Source organism: Camelus bactrianus, chromosome 6, assembly GCF_048773025.1.
Source record: "Camelus bactrianus isolate YW-2024 breed Bactrian camel chromosome 6, ASM4877302v1, whole genome shotgun sequence".
Lineage (NCBI taxonomy): Eukaryota > Metazoa > Chordata > Mammalia > Artiodactyla > Camelidae > Camelus > Camelus bactrianus.
The window spans coordinates 101905634-101919253 of record NC_133544.1 but is presented as its reverse complement, the minus strand read 5'-3'; the positions used below and the strand labels follow the sequence as shown (position 1 = coordinate 101919253).

The 13620-nt window shown below is 39.2% G+C and overlaps 1 long non-coding RNA gene across 1 annotated transcript; it reads left to right on the top strand.

Moving 5' to 3' along the window:
* Window positions 1-5010: 5010 nt before the first annotated feature.
* Window positions 5011-10324, top strand: LOC141577831 (uncharacterized). Its single transcript, XR_012507299.1, has 3 exons — window positions 5011-5119; window positions 9762-9858; window positions 10159-10324. It is a non-coding gene; the product is annotated as an uncharacterized LOC141577831 (long non-coding RNA).
* Window positions 10325-13620: the final 3296 nt, after the last annotated feature.

Here is a 13620-nt window from a genome sequence, read left to right as displayed (position 1 = left end):
TTGAGGAGACGTCCAAAGTGGGGCTGGTGGAAACATACCAGGAAAGTACTCACCCAGTGGAGACGTCCCGAGTTGGTCCAAGTTGAAACACACTGGGTTCAGGACTGAGTGGTTAGGTAAGAGGCTGGTCTAATGTTTTCCTCAATTTGGTTACCTCTACTGAATTTTTCAGGATAAAAGTAAAACTCTTATGAGGAACCTTTCAACTCCAAAATTGGGACCCTCCTCCTGGCTGGTAACAGCTTTCTCCAGTGACAGAGAAACTTGCAGGATTGGTAGAGGCAAATACTTCATGCCATATAGTTGTCCCTGTGGGAAAACTTACTAGCAATTTTATTTTGAGAACCCGACCTTAGAATGGGGAATAGAACTTTCAAAAAAAGAAAAAAAAAAAAGAAAAGAAAAGAAAAGAAAAGATAAAGAAATGACAGATTGCCAGCCTCCATCTTACACCACAGCCAGGTTTATATACGTACAAATCTTACAACATTAATTGCAAAAAAAAAAAAAAAAAAACCTCACCCTGAAAGTAACTAACCAGGACTGTTAAAAACATTTTTAGGAATTCTGAACTTATAAAACAAAATCCCCTTTAGGGGTATCTTGGATGTTTTTTCCTATGTCCTTGAAATGAAAACTTTTTATCTTTCTCTGGGTATTTTATTTTTGTGTACGTATATATATATGTGTTTCATTTTTTTTTAAAGGAAACCTTGGAATCTGCCATACAAAAGGTAGAAATATTGTGTACATATGGTGGCCACGCAAATAAATTGGGATTCTCAACAATCCTTTGATTGTACCAATTTTCAGATATTTTGCCATCTTAACCTTTGTTTCATCAGCATGTACCACAAAGGCCTTTAGCTTTTGGAGAGTAAACTTTTGAATTTTATTTAGGCAACACACCCACTCTCATGTGGAAAATCCTCTTCATCTTATTGGTTTAAAAAATATATATATATTTTATTTTATATAAATGAATATATATAAATTGATGGCCATATGTTGGATCCTTTAATTTGGAAAAACTTTTAAATTGGTGAAAGTTGAAAGAGCTCTCTGTATAAACATCTGTTTTATTGGTAACTAATAAAATCAAGTTTAAAGGTCGAAAAATATATCTAATGTTTAACTTAATAACTCAGTTAAAAAAAAAAACTGGTTTCAAAAGCTACATTTGTGTTTTTACTTTCCAATCAATGGTTTTAGACATGCTAATAAAAACTTAGAATAATTAATGTTAATTAGGTTGAATAACTGGAAAAAGAATTGTAAATATGTAGGGAAAAAAAAGATAAGGGGCTTATCCCAAATGGATAAATATTTTTATATGGTTATTTTGAATGAGATAAATAAAATGGAGATTTTTGCATTTACATGCAAGGTTTTGATACTACACTACGTAAAGTTAAAAAAAAAAAGAGCCAAAGATATCACCTACTACCTCCAACATTAAAGTTCAAACAAGTCCGTTTTATTTACCACAGTTTTAAATATATGTATTTATAGGGCTAATATATATATATATATATATAAATATATATAGACTGAAATACTTGATCAATGATTGGGACAACAGACCAATTAATGAAATTAAAATTGAGAAGGGCCTAAGCTCTTTGGCTCAAACTTTGGGATCCCAGAGACTTTTCTATAAAATTAGATACAATGCACGGAAAAAAAAAAGACTTTTGGCACTCCTTCTAGAAATAAGAATTATTGATTAAACATAATAAATATAAAAATTAAAGGTAAAAGATTTAATAAAATTGAGATAAAAGTTTGTAAAATTGGTATATTAAATGGGCTTTGTATAAACATCTTCCTTAATTATCTTTTGGGATAGATATGTTTCAATGGAAAAACGCTTCCTTTTCTTGGTATTACAAGGCTGGGCACGTATCTATCCCTCAGAAAATATTAATTGAACACAGTAAAGGAAACCAATAGAGTTACATGAGCTGTCCAATATAACGTAAAACTAAAAACTAATATTCAGTAGCTAATAAAAAATATAATAAGAGGTTTACCCTGGGTTTAACTTATAACTCAAGGAAAAGAGACCTTACTAAATGCCTTATGCAAGCTTTCAAAGGCAAGATAAATAAACCTTAAAATTTTAAACATGGAATTCTTTGTTTACAGCTCTTCTCACTGATACAAAGAAGCAAATTAAGGAGATACAATTGGGCCTGCATGACAGAGAAATTCTCTGGGGAACTGGAAGCGTGTGTCTTTGTCTTGCAGATCAGAAATGTAAATACAGCAAACAGTGACCTAGGACTGAGCCTAATTAGCTCAACGAGATAAAACTCAGGGCCAAAGAAATTTGTGGCATTTTACAACTCAGAACCCTGATGGGTCCTTAAGTCTTTGTCAAGAAATCTTAAATGTCTGTTTCATAAATGGTAAGACTTAGTGATTTGAGCAAGCAAATTCAGTTCACTACAACTATTATTATACTTATCTCATAAGTAAGTTTTGTAGTGAAGCTATGAAATCTCTAACTTTTGTCTGTTTATAAGCCTGCGTACACATTGTAGATGTGAGATAATTCTACAGCTGAAAAAATAAAACTCAATGTCAAAGAGCTCTGCTTAATTGGCGTAAAAAATAAGAGCTTACAAATTAAGTAGTTTTAAAATAAAAACTGACCAAATTGACCTTCAGCTTCATGTGAACTGGAAAATATTCAATATTAAGATAATATTTGATATTGTTTAGTTTAAGTATGTTCTAATTAATATAGACATCTTTAACGTCACCAATATTAAGTATAGTACTTTTACTGAACCTAGGTTTAATGAAAGTCAAATAAGATCCTGTTATATCTGGTGCAGATTTGTTAAAAAGTATAATAGTAATGTGGTGTGGTAAAATTTAAATAAATTAAATGCAAATGAGATGAGAGCTTTGGGTAAATTTTTAAAATATATTTTTAAAATGTATATTTAAGATAATCTCTAAATGTTTGATATCTTTAAATTCTAGAGTTGTGCTACATTAAGTTAAATGATAGGATTTTATTAAATAGCTATGCCATTTTCAGATAAAATAAGATTGAAATATGAATTATTTAACATTTAACTTCCTCTTACAGAGAAAATAAAGGTGTTTAGAAGTATTAATAAATGGTTGGTGCCACCTTGAAATAGTCTTTATTATTAAGGGAATGATCTCAGTATCCTAGGAAAGTAAGATAAATGTGTAAAGGAAGATATAAGAATGGAATTATATTTTGTTAATGAAAAATAGTGACTTTGTCTTGAAGCTGGTTACTTCTGAATGGAATAGAAAATAAGGAACAAACTAATATGAGTATCGAAAGCTGTGGAAGGCTTGTGGAAGAGGAACCCTGAAGAAAGGGATTTGTACGTTGTCGGAATTGGCTAAATTTAGAATCAACTTGGGCAAAGTAAATGAATCTTAGACATAAACTGGTACAAGAGTAGATTTGGTTTACTCTCTGTTAAGAGGACAAAATTGTCTTGAAATGTTAATCCACCTTCAGTAACAAATTATAAAGCTTCTTATACCACTTACCTGATCTGTTCTGCCTTTACCTTTGACGTATTTTCTTAATGAATAAGTACTACTTCACAGTGATCTATATGTTTACGTGACCAAGTGTTTTGAAATCTTTTAACAAACTCCCCAAATATCAATTTCTAATTAAAGTTCTTTTAATCTCCAGTTAAGTTTGGGATGCTACAGAGGGCCCCTGAAACATCCCAAAGAGAGATTTTAAACTAGTAAATTTATTTGGCATGTTAAATACATGGTATTGTCAAATGAATAATAAATCTTCTAAGGTTATATTGTATGAGAAAATATTATTAATATAGATACTCTAGAAATTATATGGACTCACTAAAATCTGACATATCTAAAATGTTACCAGTCATATTTCTGGTTATAGTGACCAGGTTTCTTCATCGATTATAGTGTAACGGTGTCTAAACATGCTTTTAAATTTTTGTCATTTATAGACAGTTAATTGCTTTCTTCTGATGATTTTGCAAAATGCTTTCTCTTCAAGGAGATTTACTGGTTTCTAATAAATTTCAAACTATAACACTGAACTAAACTCGGTAGGAAATTTTAAATGTCTAATGAAAACTGATTAAAAAATTAGTTACATGGGACTGAGTAAACTGGTGAATATGGTTATAATTTTTGATTTTGTCTGACATACTACTGGCTTTTAACCTGTTTCCCTGACATAAAGAAACTCTTCTCCTTAACTAGTTATGATTCACAGAAATTTGATAAATTATACCTATGTAAGCAGACTTGGAACAGTTATCTTTTCTCTCTATCTGATCCCTCAAGAGACTAAAATCTCTTAGCTCCCCAATGGCTCAATCAGACAAATGAGGAAGATCATCTCCTAACAGATATAGGAATCTCAAGGTATTTTAAGGATTTTAAAAAGAAAAGAATTTACCTAAATGTGTAAGGCAGAAAACCATGACAAGACCTTGATGTGGCTTTCCTGGCCTTAGAAAACCTTATTAACATTCTACCCTGAGACTCCTAATTAAAAGTTCCAACACAGCCAATTTAAAAAAGCCTATATGATCAAATAATCAGACTTAACTTGTAAACAAATTACTCTTGAATTGACTATATTTGAGAAAAATGAGGGTAACTTTAGAGAGAAAAAAGATTATATTTTAGTGGATATTAAATTCTAGTTTTGTTAATTGAGGTCTATATTTACTAAGACATTTCCCAGATCATTCCTTGCTGTTATGTCACATTGCTGTAAAGGTTAATTGAATTATGAAAAGAATACTCTAGGTTTGTTTCTGAAGTTCAGTAATCTATCCTTGGGTAAAGTTCCAATGCCCCATGACCTGCAGCCAGGGGATTATACATACTGGAACAGGCATGACTTAAAGAACTGTCTACTACCTGAATGGAAGGATCCTTTATCAGGTACTCTTAACTAGACCGTACATACCAAAGCTGAAGGAAATGGACTTTTGGATTCATTTCCTATCAGAAACAGCCCCTGCAGTGCACTGGCCTATAGAGCACTGGTCACCTTAAAACAATGCCCAAATGAAGAAAAATCTACCCAGGCCAGGATGAGAAGACGACGACATCTGAGGTAAGACAGCTGACCCAAAACACCGAACCAGGCCTGTATGCCAATTACTTTGATAATTTCTCCTACCTTTGATTATGAACTACTCCAACTGTTAAGTTTATGGTAAATTACCTTTGTCTAGTACTTCTGTGTTACCTTGGTGGGTTTCCCTACTCCAAGGCTCTAACTAGATAGCCCTCAGAAACGTTATTCTAAAAAGGAAATTATAGTTCTGTTTAGGCCACTGTTGATCTTACAAGGTGGGAGACCTCACCAGGCTAATTACTACCTGCTCTGACCCTGACCATAAATATGAAATTTCTCATAAGATGACTCAAACTCAATCAGGAACACAAGGAAAATTTTAACCCAAAAATATAACTTCTCGACTATTAAATTCTCATTCGTGACTTTATTAACTTTACTAGCTTTATTACTTATATCCTGTCTATATAATAAAATTGTTGTCTGTTACATTTCCCAATGTGTAACTAGGCCTACAAGATTGATGATGGCTAAACATCTTGAAGAAATAGATAAAATTTATAACCCTGTATAAAATAATTGTAATAGTGTGATTCTAGGTATGGGAATGAGCAACGAAGGGCAAACATTTCCTCGATCATAATAGACTAGTAAGACAGGCGATCCAGAGAAATTTTAGTATCAACAGGTCCTGATAAAAAATCTAACACCTTGAATGGCAGCTCAGAATATTCTTCAACTTAACTAGGAATGAGCCATCCTAGCACCATGGGACAAAATTGGTCATGAAATGTCTCTCAAAATATTGGTCGAATTTAGGACCAAGGGGGAGCACTGTGAATGAAAATACTACAATGTGAATGAAAATACTGCATCCATGTCAGTAAACAAAGAATGCTGAAACCAAGTCATCAGCAGCTGCTGCCACTCCTCAGCGAGTACAAGCCTGCAGCCTAGCCTCTCAGCCACTCACAGTGGTGCCCTCTGAGCGGACTCACAGTAAGAAACAACAGGATACTGGCCCTAGATAGCCAGGTGCTCGTTAAAGAATTGAATTCAATGACCAAAATGTTCGCATCCTCCCATACATAGAAAAACACTAAATTCTTGAACTTGAGATACCTGGCTTTCTTAGATAACAATCTTTTATTGTTCCAACTACCTGGTCTTTGTTGTAAAGCTCCTATATATCCCAGCTCCTTCCGTACCTCTTGGGAGCAGTCCCTCAGAGTGATCTGAAAGGCTGTCATCCCGGCTCGAGTCCTCCCTCCAAATAATACATAACTCTTAACTTTAAGGCTGAATGTTTCTTTCAATCAAGTCCCAGAATAGACACAACTTATCAATTATGTAATGGAACACACTGGATCAGGAACCAAAAGCGTGTCCTAGTCCCGAAAACCACGGGTTCCTCTTTCTTCCTGTCATTATACAATCCCACCAGAACTCATTACTTTGCTGTCTGCTCAGACCAAACTTAGAGAAGAGTCAACTCAACAGAGTGTCTTGCTATGGAGAACCCCCTGCAGAAGCAAGGCGGTCAGCCTGCCCTCCCGCACGCTCTGCTGACCCCTACTGTCATCCGTGGAGACCAGGCCAACTTAGCTGTTCCCAAGACCTGCAAAGTCCCACACATTAAATAAAAGCATTTTATTTTATACCATATGTTATGTATATACCCATCTCTGAAAACAGCTTTGCCAGAAGCTCAAATCTTCAACATGGATCTGCAAAGTTAAATCCAGTCCCCAAGGGAAAACAAGATTTATGAGGATACTAAGGCCTCCAAAGTTCTCTCCACTAACTTCAACCAAACTGCCTGAAGGTCTGCAAATGCAGGCGGCTACAAGTCTGCTTTTAAAGCAACCTCTTCCTGCCCTCAGGCTCTACAATGTCCCTCTGCGCCCTCCCATCTCAGGGTAAGGGCAGCCACTGCAGAAACTTGCAGGGTAGCACTGACAGGACAGGACACAGAGGATCAGAGCTAAACTAAGCCTTCTGATGACACGAGCCTGTCACTCTGTCACTTTACACATCAAGATATATGTAGAGAGAGGTGGAGTGATATTGCTCAAAGTCACACAGCTAATAAGTGGCAAAGTCTATAACTGCTCCTCCCTCCGGCGTGATGCCCCAGCTGGGATGGCCACAGGGTTCTCTCGTGCCTGCCTGACCAGTCCTTTCTTGTCACTCATAACCCACCACAGGGTCGGACCATTGCCTGACTTTTCAGCATCTTGTCCCTCCAGTCTCTCAGGAACAAGGCTGCTCAGGCCACTGTATGACTTCCGGGTTCCCAAACCCTCCGTGCTCAGGCTGGTCTTGCCTGTGTTTCCGGCCCCATGCTCAGAGGCACTTTCTCCCCTGCAGGAGGATGTTTCCACTCTCCGCAGGGACACCCCCTCAGAGGAGCCCTCTTCTCGCCCTCAGAATGGCAGGTGTCCCAGGCTACATCATGAGCTGCCCCATTAGGACTGCGGGTGCCCAGGTCTGCTAATCAGACCAGCAGCCTCAGAGCCAGGGATTATGCCCGGGTCACCCTGCAAACCTACTGCCCTCCTCACAGCCCCCAGTCAGCAGGTCACCTGGAAGTCACAGCAAGTGCCGCACCCAATCCTGAAGTCTCTTCATTTGCCAGCACCGCTGATGACTGGTCTCCAACGTTTGGTCAGTTTCGCACAAAACAGCAGCTTCCACTGTGAAGAGGGGGTTTTCGCTCCTCTGCCCCATCCTTACTGGAAATGTCAAGGGAAACCAAAAGGCCTCTTCTCAACACTTTTCTGATGACATCCTCCCACCCACAATACTCACATGCTCAAGAGAATTGGGTCCACGTGATTTTGTTTCCCTTATGCTAAGTGGCTCAAAACACTGCGGGATTCTTTCACTTTTGAGGGTATTTGTACAAAGTTTATAGGCTTTAATCTGTTTTATTGTCTCTCTTCAGTATCTCTAGCATTTGCCACTTCTTAATCCCTTCAGCAGCCTCCCTCCCAAAATCTAGTTTAGGAAATCAGCTGTGATGAGGGGCCCGGGGGCAGTCACAGAAGATGCTACTAAGGCACAGAGAGACTACAAAATTTGCCCAAGGTGATCAGCCTCAACCCACAACATTGTGTGCCCCGTCCCTTTTTTTAAATCTTATGCTAAACAAGCATTTGTAGATTATGCTTATAAAGAGATGATGTATCAAAATACATACAAGGACACACATCAACTCTAAGATGTTGATTAACTCCACTATTTTGTTTCTATTTGTTTAATTTCTATTAAAAATTTAAGAACCTCTGCACTCAATATAACAAAATGTTATTGGGTTTTAAATCCAGAATTTAGAGGTTTTGTGTGTCATTACTCATTCTTGTTTGTATGTTCACAAGACAAAATGATTTGAAAAACTCTCTCCCCTTCCTCTACTCACTACTGGCTCTCACCTGAGTTCCCAGACCACACATCGAGCAGCCTTTCACTTTACCCACAACTGAACTCATCAGTTTTCCCCCCGAAATTCCTCTGCAAGTTTCCCTCCTAAAAGCACAGCAGGACCATCATTTACCTGATTAATCCACCCAGAAAGCTGGGCCTTACTCCATCCTACCTTCACAGACAGCATTCATCCTTTCTTTTTACCATCTAAACATGTCTTCAATCTGTTCGCTTTTACCCACTGACCATCTCACCGCTCAAGTGGAAGCCACCAACACTGCACTCCTGGACTCACGAGTCTCCCAAGTGGCCCCACAACCGCTCTCCCCTACTTGAGTCAAATGGGATTCTGTCAGTCCCGCGCTTATAGGACTCTTTTCAATCCCACTGTTCTTAGAAGAAACTCCCAGTTCTTCACCTGATGAAGGTCTTTGCCATGAAACTGTCAGCTCAGGGAGGGCAGGACACGCCCTGTCTCCTCGGCCCCGCCCTCTGGCAGAGCATCAGCATGGAAGGACCTGCTGAGCTACACCAGCCTGTATTCTAAACCTGGTCTTGTGTTCTTAGCAAACTGCTTCACTTATCCATATAAATCCAAGGTAGATTAGAAAGATCTTAGATGTTGAGCTAGAGTATTGATTTGGGGATTTTGCACTAGCAACCTGCAAGTACATGTTCTAATGATTCTCTCTTCTAAAAACCACACTCAGATTTAAGTAGTACTTGTGGAATGTCTTCAGAGTAAAAGGGACTGTACTTTTACAGACTTTATGTTTTATAACATGAACAAACCAGACAGGGTCACAAATGGAACTGCCTCACAAGTGACAGAAGACAGGTGAGAGGCATATAGCAACAGGTCACATAGATGGTAAGAGAAAAGTTGATTCTCCAACCCCCCCCCAAATTTCCTCAAAAAACCAAAAACTCTGAATTTTGAAAGTAAAATACTATCATATAAAGAAATAAGATAAATAGTCCTCTTCATCAGGGTTTCAAGATCTGACTCCAGAATTTTTAGCAGGCTATACTGAATCCTAGCACAGAAAAATCAGATGGAATAGTGGTAAGTTTCAGAAAAACTGCAGTAATTCCTCCAATTGTAAGTGGACATGCACTCACCTATCGAATGTGAATGTAAACCGCATTCTGGAGAAATTCGGAAGCTCCCAGGCTCCGCTTCTGGATGGCAAAGACACGGACAGCTTTGAAGCATGCTTCTAACTGAGTCACCGGCATTCTTACACTGCAGGGGGAAACGGATGCTCTCAGTTATGAGCAGAGATGTTCCTGTCGTGTCTCACAGCCCGTGCCTGGGGACTCAGTGCCCTGCAGCAGCCCGGCCCAAGGTGAGGACATGCAGCATGGCCCACCCAAGCAGGAGGTGCACTGTGCTTGAGAAAGCCCATCCCTGATGGGGTCAAGAGGGGCTGGTGGGGTTGTGTGAACCTATAAATGCTCACAGACATACACCTGCCTACATTCAAGTGATACAATTAAGAGTAGCAGGCTGTTTAACAAAATTTCAATTGTCAGTGGAAATTTTACCATTCCTTTCCACTTGTCCCCTGCACTCTGAAACAGGCTTAGGCTCTCTCATACCTGCAGCTCTGATGCAATAGTTGTAAAGTCATTTTACTTTGCTGCAGGTGTCCTCGCTCCCCGTTTCGCTGTGAATGTCCTCCCTAACACACTCAGATGTCTTCCTGGATCTCTCCCTGAGTTCCTTGCTCCTGTTCCTCAGATCCTAAGATAAAGGACAACTGAAAACACATGACCAGAAAAGGCACTGTGGACTTGAACAAAGTCCTCTGTGACCCCCTATGTGAGTACTGCCCACCCCTTAATTTTGTTCTCAAGGTTCTGCCTAGGGTGACGCCCAGACAGCAGAGAGTCCTGGGTCATTAAAGGCTGTGTGTCTTGGGCGCGGGGACAGGTGCAGGAGCTGGTTCTGGAACAGGGCCCATCCCCACCCCTGCTTCTCTCTCTCCGGAGGCCTCGCTGCCAAGCCTCCAGGCTCCATGATCTTCTGTCCTTCTCTTCTACTCTACTCCAAGCCCCTTTCCTCTTCATTTATTCCCTAATTTTCCCCAGCTGGAGTGATTTTTCAATCACAGAATCTGAAAAAATTTCCTGCACCTGAAAAAGAGGTCTTCAGAGGTCAATGCCCATATGCTGGTTCCTGAAGATAGCCCCTGGTTAGGGGGACTCTCACCAAGGGTCATGGGGCAGCAGGCATGTTGCAGGGTCGACCACCCCCAACAAGAATTTGCTGTGACCCCAAGGCACGCACAGCATCCCTGTTCACAAAAATGTATTTGGACCACTTATCCGTTATTAAGAAGCAAAAATAAAAAAAAGTTGCCCATGTTTCTTAATAAAATTATTTATGAGGTGGAAAAAGAAATTGTAATAGAAAAGAACAAATTTGACTCCATATTAGATGTGTTCCTTTGGCTTTAAACCTCTGCCCTGTTTTCTAGGTTCAGACTTGTTAGCTCTGGAGCTTTTGTAAAAGAAAGTTGCCTTTAGCCTGAAATATCCAGGAGAGACTATTCTCCGGGCTCTGATCTTTAAGGATGTTAGCTCTTCTGCACTTATATATAGATGGCAAGTAGTAAAACAGAATAAACTTTGTTTATTTTTGGAGGTTTTACCGGGGCACCATGATTTGACCCACATGGACAGCTGCAAGAACAAAGGATTCCAAGGAAATCAATTCGTACAGCAAGAAGTTTGCAACAACCAACAACACCCCCGCCCCTTTTTAGTAAAAAAGGAGACTGAATTCTGACTTGGGGAAGAGGGTTCTCCAGGATATCAGTATGCCATTTTCTGGGTCTGCCAGCTTTTCAAATAAAGTCAGTATTCCTTGCTCTAACACCTCATCTCCCGATTTACTGGCCTGTCATTCAGGAAGCAGAACTAGTTTTGACATGGTAACTAAATGACTTCATTGGAGGTAGTATGTCTCCACTGTTTCCTCATTTCCAATATGTCACAACCTATCAATTTTATGTGCTGTTAACAACACAACCAAAAAACCTTTGTTAGGGAATTGATTCTACGGAAAGAAAGTTATTTCTACTCCTTCAAACCTTTTTTTTTCTTTTCTATTTTATTTTGTTTTGCTTATTGAAAAGAAAATAAAAGTGAAATCATTTTATTTCACGTATTTTTGTTACAACTACATATTTTAAATTCTACAGAAATATTTAAATTGCATTATAAATTTGTTCATATATTAATATAAAGATATATACACAATCAATGCGGATTAGGAAAGGAATGGATATTTACTAAAAATCCACTGCACATCCAGTCTTTTACAAGCATATCCTGGAATATAATAAGCTCTAGAATCCAGGGGTCCCCCACCCCCTTTCTCCCTGCCGAGTGCCTTAGTAATCAACAACCAAGTCACCATCATAGAGCCACGCGATATATATTTTAGGTATAAATGAGGAAATTAACTCATTCAACTCTAAATCAAAAACCTTAAAATAAATACTGAACTTATTTACAAACAAAGAAAATTGAACACAATTAAGTACAGTTTCTTCCCCAAGGTCACTAAGCTAATAACTGGTAAAGGCAAGATTTGAGCTCATCTGCCTGATTCTAAACACTAAGGTGGAAAACACATTTGATTGTGGAGGGTCCAGCAGCAAAGCCTATCACCCTATCTTTATTCAGATCTAGCCTTAGAGAGCCTGAGACAGCACCCCATTCCTATGGAACTCGAGGATAACACAAAGGATTTTATATCCAGTAGTTTCTTAGGTCTCATTTACATAAAGTGTCAGCAGGTCAGCAGAAAAAACTCTGGGAAATATGAGTGGGTCCAGAGCTTTTTGCTGATTAGTAACTTTATTTATCAGAACAGCGTGACCTTCCCATGAGAGGCCACATGTACCTTAACTAAAGGCAGGTGAGCAATGAAAACTAGCAAGACCCTGGAACTCAAGCAAGAAGGATCACTGCCATCCGCCACCAAGTTGCCTCTTCACCCTCGTGGGCACGATGGCAGAAGATCCAGGTTCTTGTCCAAGTTACACTATCATGGATTCTCACCCATAAACAGATACGACTCTATGCTGTCTTAAGTCCTTCCCAACTCAAATATGATGACACCAATATCTGAGCAGAATGTCTATGTCTCCACTTCCTCTCTTCTGTTAGGAGAATAATTCTATGGCCACAAAGCAGAAATCCAACTAAAAACACCATGCATGAAGCCAGGTGAAAGTCTGCGTAAGACACTTTGCTCTCACGGACAGTGAATGAAAACTCAGAATAAGTGGTTCTTCTTCCTCTGTAAGTGGGAGGTAGCCTGATTTTGTGTGTGTGTGTGTGTGTGTGTGTGTGTGTGCGCGCGCGTGTGTGCGTAAATCAAATACAATGAATTCTGGGATGTGTACAGATTTTTTTATGTTACTGTCATTTCATGAGGATGAGACAACCTTTAAAGTAATTTGAATCTAGTGTTCTGAGACATTCTCAGGTTCTTTTGGTGGAGGAGGGGAAAGGGGAAATGAAAGGAGGAAAGAAGTAAATGAAGCAAAGAAGTAAGAATACTGCTAGCGAAAGGCAAGACATTAATTTTGTTCCTACTGCATCACACACAAATTAGGGACTGGCTTTCCCCAGGTGTCTTGTCGAACACTGAGTTGCAGAAGAGGCAACAGCCCATTTCTCACTGAACTTGTGACAGTACATGGCATCTTATAGACACAAATCATTTACCCTGATCAAACACTCTAGCAGCAGGCCGTAATTCTCCTATTTTGAGACACAAGAAAACAGGAGTTCAAAGCGGATATATAACTTGACAAAAGTCAGAGGACCATTAAACAAGAGAGGATGAATTCAAACTCAGATCTGAATGCAGAGTCTGCTCTTCTCACTCCCAGGACTGGAAAATCCTTAACACACAGGCTCCCCAGCTCCCCTGCAGTGTTCCTGGCGCCAAGCATTTCCCATGTTAATGGTCGCCAGTTCTCACAGTCACAGCGCTCTGTGCAGCCAATGGCCTCCATCGGACCTTGATCATCTACCTGTCACGCCCAACAGGCTTCTCCACAAAGGCAGGAATGCTGGCTTTCAAGTGC